A 6,631-nucleotide genomic window follows, 5' to 3' on the forward strand; every position below is an offset into this window, starting at 1 on the left:
ACGAGGTTGAGAGGGTTGAGAACTTCAAGTTGTTCAGTGTGAATATCACCAATAGTCTGTCCTGGTCCAACCACGTAGATGTAATGGCCAAGAGGGTACACCAGCACTTCTACTTCCTCAGGAGGTTAAAGAAGTTTGATCCTTACTAACTATTATCAATGCACCACAGAAAACATCCTATCCAGGATGCATCACAGCTTGATATGGCAACTGCTTTGTCCATGGCTTCAAGAAGCTGCAGAGAGTTGCAGACTCTCCTCAGCACATCACCTGAACCAGCCTCCCCTCCATAGTCTCTGACTACGCTTCTTGCTACCTCAGTAAAGCATAGCGGTTAGTGCAACATTAATACAGCTCAGGGGGTTCTGGACCCCGGAGTTCAATTTGGCATTGTGCTGTAAGCAGTCTCTGTACTTCTCCCCGTAGAGTGAGTGGGTTTTCTCTGGGTCCTCCAGCTTCTTCCGACAGTCCAAAGGTGCACTGGGTAGGTCATTGCAAATTTTTCCATGATTAGGTTTGGGTTTATCAGGGTTGCTGGGGCGGCGCGGCCCAAAGGGCCAGAATGACCTACTTAGCACTGTATTACTAAATAAATAAATAAGACTCCAGACATTCTCTGTTCTCCCCTTTCCCATCAGACAGAAGTTATAAAAACCTGGAAGCATGTATTACCAGGCTCAAGGACAATCTTCTTCATTATGACTTTGCACCTTGTTGTCTGCCTGCACTGCACTTTCTCTGTAACTGAAACACTTTATTCTGCTTTCTGTTATTTCTTTACCCTTGTACTACCCTTGAAGGGATGCACTCAAACCGATGGTTTGAGGTATGTCTATTTTAATGCAAGTATTATGAACAAAGTGGATGAGCTTAGAGTGTGGATCAGTACTTGGAGCTATGATGTTGTGGCCATTACAGAGACTTGGATGGCTCAGGGACAGAAATGGTTACTTCAAGTGCCAGGCTTTAGATGTTTCAGAAAGGACAGGGAGGGAGGCAAAAGAGGTGGGGGCGTGGCACTATTGATCAGAGATAGTGTCACAGCTGCAGAAAAGGAGGAGGACATGGAGAGATTGTCTACGGAGTCTCTGTGAGTGGAATATAGGAACAGGAAGGGTCAATAACTCTACTGGGTGTTTTTTACAGACCACCCAATTGTAACAGGGACATCGAGGAGCAGATACGGAAACAGATTCTGGAAAGGTGTAATAATAACAGGGTTGTCATAGTGGGAGATTTTAATTTCCCAAATATCGATTGGAATGTCCCTAGAGCAAGGGGTTTAGATGAGGTGGAGTTTGTTAGTTGTGTTCAGGAAGGTTTCTCAACACAATATGTAGATAAGCCAACAAGAGCAGAGGCTGTACTTGATCAGGTATTGGGAAATGAACCACGTCAGGTGTCAGGTCTCTTAGTGGGAGAGCATTTTGGAGATAGTGAACACAATGCTATCTCCTTTACCATAGCATTGGAGAGGGATAGGAACAGACAAATTAGGATAGCGTTTGATTGGAGTAAGGGGAAATATGAGGCTATCAGGCAGGAACTTAGAAGCATAAATTGGGAACAGATGTTCTCAGGGAAATGTACAGAAGAAATGTGGCAAATGTTCAGAGGATTGCATGGAGTTCTGAATAGGTACGTTCCAATGAGACATGGAAAGGATGGTAGGGTACAGGAACCATGGTGTACAAAGGCTGTTGTAAATCTAGTCAAGAAGAAAAGAAGAGCTTATGAAAAGTTCAAAAAACTAGGTAATGATAGAGATCCAGAAAATTATAAGGCTAGCAGGAAGGAGCCTAAGAAAGAAATTATGAGAGCCAGAAGGGGCCATGAGAAGGCCTTGGCAGACAGGATTAAGGAAAACCCCAAGGCATTCTACAAATATGTGAAGATCAAGAGGATAAGACGTGAGAGAATAGGACCAATCAAGTGTGACAGTGGAAAAGTGTGCTTGGAACCTGAGGAGATAGCAGAGGTACTTAATGAGTACTTCGCTTCAGTATTCACTATGGAAAAGGATCTTGGCAATTTTAGAGATGACTTGCAGTGGACTAAAAAGCTTGAGCACGTAGATATTAAGAAAGAGGATGTGCTGGAGCTTTTGGAAAGCATCAAGTTGGTTAGGTCACCTGGACTGGATGAGATGTACCCTAGGCTACTGTGGGAAGCAAGGAAGGAAATTGCTGAGCCTCTGGCGCTGATCTTTGTATCATCAATGGGGACCGGAGAGGTTCTGGAGGATTGGAGGGTTGTGGATGTTGTTCCATTATTCAAGAAAGAGAGTAGAGATAGCCCAGGAAATTATAGGCCAGTGAGTCTTACTTCAATGGTTGGTAAGTAGATGGAAAAGATCCTGAGAGGCAGGATTTATGAACATTTGTAGAGGCAAAATATGATTAGGAATAGTCAGCATGGTTTTGTCAAAGGCAGGTTATGCCTTACGAGCCTGATTGAATTTTCTGAGGATGTGACTAAACACATTGATGGAGGTAGAGCAGTACATGTAGTGTATATGTATTTCAGCAAGGCATTTAACAAGGTACCCCATGCAAGACTTATTGAGAAAGTAAGAAGTCATAGGATCCAAGGGGACATTGCTTTGTGGATCCAGAACTGGCTTGTTCGAAGAAGGCAAAGAGTGGTTGTTGATGGGTCGTATTCTGCATGGAGGTCAGTGACCAGTGGTGTGCCTCAGGGATCTGTTCTGGGAACCCTTCTCTTCGTGATGTTTATAAATGACCTGGATGAGGAAGTGGAGGGATGGGTTAGTAAATTTGCTGATGACAGAAAGGTTGAGGGTGCTCTGGATAGTGTGGAGGGCTGTCAGAGGTTACAGCAGGACATTGATAGGATGCAAAACTGGGCTGAGAAGTGGCAGATGGAGTTCAACACAGATAAGTGTGAGTTGGTTCATTTTGGTAGGTCAGATATGATGACAGAATATAGTATTAATGGTAAGACTCTTGGCAGTGTTGAGGATCAGAGGGATCTTGGGGTCCGAGTTCATAGGGCACTCAAAGCTGCTATACAGGTTGACTCTGTGGTTAAGAAAGCATATGGTGCATTGGCCTTCATCGATCATGGGATTGAGTTTAGGAGCCAAGAGGTAATGTTGCAGCTATATAGGACCCTGGTCAGACCCCACTTGGAGTATTGTGCTCAGTTCCGGTCGCCCCATTACAGGAAAGATGTGAAAACCACAGAAAGGGTGCAGAGGAGACTTACAAGGATGTTGCCTGGACTGGGGAGCATGCCTTATGAGAATAGTTTGAGTGAACTCGGCCTTTTCTCCTTGGAGCAACGGAGGATGAGAAGTGACCTGATAGAGGTGTACAAGATGATGAGAGGCATTGATCATGTGGGTAGTCAGAGGCTTTTTCCCAGGGCTGAAATGGCTAGCATGAGAGGGCACAGTTTTAAGGTGCTTGGAAGTAGGTACAGAGGAGATGTCAGGGGTAAGTTTTTTTTAAGCAGAGTGTGGTAGAGGCAGATTCGATAGGGTCTTTTAAGAGACTCCTGGACAGGTACATGGAGCTCGGAAAAATAAAGGGCTATGGGTAACTCTAGGTAATTTCTAAGGTAAGAACTTGTTTGGCACAGCTTTGTGGGCCAAAGGGCTTGTATTGTGCTGTAGGTTTTCTGTGTTTCCATGTTTCTATTTCATCGTGGTTGATTTATTATCCCTCTCAGCCCCATTCTCCTGCCTTCTCCCTGTAACTTTTCACTCCCTGACTCATCAAGCAGCAGAGAGAAAAAAAATTACCTCAGAATAATACAACTGTGAATCTCTGACTCAATGGGAGGTATCAAGAGGAATATCCTTTTAGTATTAGCTTGTGCCTGTTTGCCTATGGTCACAGGGTTCTCTCTGTCAGTACTATGGCAGTGTTGGTACCAACATCACCCACTCCCTGAGTATTCCAATTTGTGTAGCAAGATTTCTTCAACTCCATGAGATTGCCAAAGCAGGACGAGGGGATAGACTGATTATAAAAAGTGTGAAAAGGACAGAACGGTAAATAAACACACTATGTACAAAGCTGAAGTCCCACACAACCAGATTCAAGAGCAGCTGCTTCCCTTCAACCATTCAGTTCTTGAACCAATCAGCAGAACTCTAATCACAACAGTTCAGCAACACTGACATCTTTGCACTAATATGCACCTTGATTTTTTGTCCTAATTGCTCTTTCTTGTAAAAGAATTGTGTATAATTTATATTTGATTGATGTTTTTGTTGTGGATTCTGCTTATCTGATGCTACGGGTCTGAGATGATGCTTCAGGAAGTTCTTCATTCTAGTCTACACGTTTTGCTGGCTCAATAAGGAGCCGATATAGTCAGCCATAACTCCACCTACTTCGGACGTACTCTTTCCTCCCCTTCCCATCGGGCAGAAGATACAAACGCCTGAAAGCACATTCCCAGAGTCTCAAGGACAGCTTCCAAACCACTGTTAATGAACTATTGAATGGCCCCTGATACGATAAGATGGATTCTTGACCTCACAATCTATCTTGTTATGGTCTTCCACCTTACTGTCTACCTGCACTACATTTTCTCGATAACCGAAACACTTTTTTCTGCATTCTGTTATTGTTTTACCTTGTTCTACCTTAATATACTGTTATAATGAACTAATGTGTATGAGTAGTATGCAAGATAAGTTTTTCACTGTACATGTGATAATAATAATATTAATAATAAACCGATTTACAAATTTACTTGTCCATACATGTATTTGAGCATATGACAATAAACTTGAGGCCTTCGTTGATCAAGTCGACCATATATGTTATGTCCCAGCTGTCTACATGATACACAACCCAGGGCAGTACAATATGGAGGGTAAGCTGTTGCCCCTGTAACAGGCTCCTCTCCAATCAGCTGATGAATCCAATAGAGGGAACAGCAGAGACCAATACAATTTTGCCCCAGTGGTGCCACAGGAGTTGAACTCAACGCTGGTCTGCCTAAGGGACTCCAGCTCCAGATTTTTCTGCAGGTTTACTCCGAAAGCCTTCCCAAGGCAGCGTAAGTTTGAGTTCAGTTTTCCTTCTCCTAGATGAGCTGCTAACCATGGCTGATGAGCCCCATCTGCCCGAAGCGATTGGTTTTAAGGCACCAGTAACCTGCCTTTGCCCCTTCTCCTGTCAGTAGAAACAATTCTGCCAGGCTTAGTATTTTGCCTAAGGTGAAGGTCAGGAGCTGGACTTAGTTGTCAGAGACTATTTGAAACACATGCCATTGGGAGCATTTAATATATAGTGGGTGCTTATCCCAATAACACCTCCCCCACCCTGGCTATAAAATCCATCAAGATCCACCAAAAAACTAGAATTGAAAGGAAACAATGAGTTTCATCAATTCATCCGGGGACCTCTTTCATCATCATCTTCGAGTCCTGGGTCGATACCGAAAATCAAAGGCTGAAGGTCGATTGGAAGTTCAGAAGTCGAGGCCCAATGTCCAGGTCATAAGTCTGCAAATCTCTGCAAATGCACAGGGGAAGTTGGGGCCCTTTGTCTGTGAATCACTGTGAGTCTGCTCGGGAAGTCGGGGTTCCAATTCTGCGAATCTCTGTGAGTCCACTGGGGAAGTCGGTGTCCCAAGTCTGGTTAGAGGACTGAGTATGTGCATGGGTGGGTCTTGGGATGGAAGGGAGTCTTTACTGTTGTTGTTTTGTTGCTGGATGTGTTGTAATGCTGAACATGCTGGGCGTGCTATATTAGCGCTGGAATGTGTGGCAACACTTGCAGGTTCCCACAATGCACACACTCAGGTGTGTTGGCTGTTGGTGCAAACAACACCTTTCGCTGTATGTTTCGATGTACATGTGCTAAATAAAACTGAATCTGTACCTACTTTACACACACTATCTCAGAGAACTTGTCTTAGACCCATCATATAAATATTACTGCAAAGAAAGCACGACAGCTCCTCTCCTTCCTCAGGAGTCTGTGGAATTTGGCATGTCATCGAAAACCTTGGCAAATTTCTATAGATGTGCAGTGGAAAGTGCATTGACTGCCTGCATTATGGCCTGGTATGGGAATACCAATGTCTTTGAGCAGAAAATCCTACAAAAGGCAGTGGATTTGGCCCAGTACATCACAGGTAAAACCTCTCTACCAGTGAGCATGTCTACATGAAATGTTGCCGTAGAAAAACAGCATCCATAATCAAAGATCCTCACCACCCAGGCCATGCACTTTTCTCACTGCTGCTGTCAGGTAAACGGTACAGGTGCCTCAGGACTCACACCAGCGGGTTCAAGAACAGTAACTACCACTCAACCATCAGGCTCTTGAACAAAAGGGGATAGCTACTCTCATTTAAGGATAAAATCCAATGGCGTTACAGGAAAGGTACTGGCATGGATAGAGGAATGACTGACAGGCAAGAAGCAGTGAGTGGGAATAAAGGGGGCCTATTATGATTGGCTGCCAGTGACTAGTGGTGTTCCTCAGTGGTCAGTATTAGGACCTCTACTTTTCACTTTGATGGCTTTGTGGCAAAGTTTGTGGATGATAGGTGGAGGGGTAGGTAGTGCTGAGAAGACAATGCGATTGCAGCAGAACTTAGACAAATTGAAAGAATGGGCAAAAAAATGGCAGATAGAATACAG

This window comes from Hemitrygon akajei, chromosome 12, assembly GCF_048418815.1.
Source record: "Hemitrygon akajei chromosome 12, sHemAka1.3, whole genome shotgun sequence".
Classification (NCBI taxonomy): domain Eukaryota; kingdom Metazoa; phylum Chordata; class Chondrichthyes; order Myliobatiformes; family Dasyatidae; genus Hemitrygon; species Hemitrygon akajei.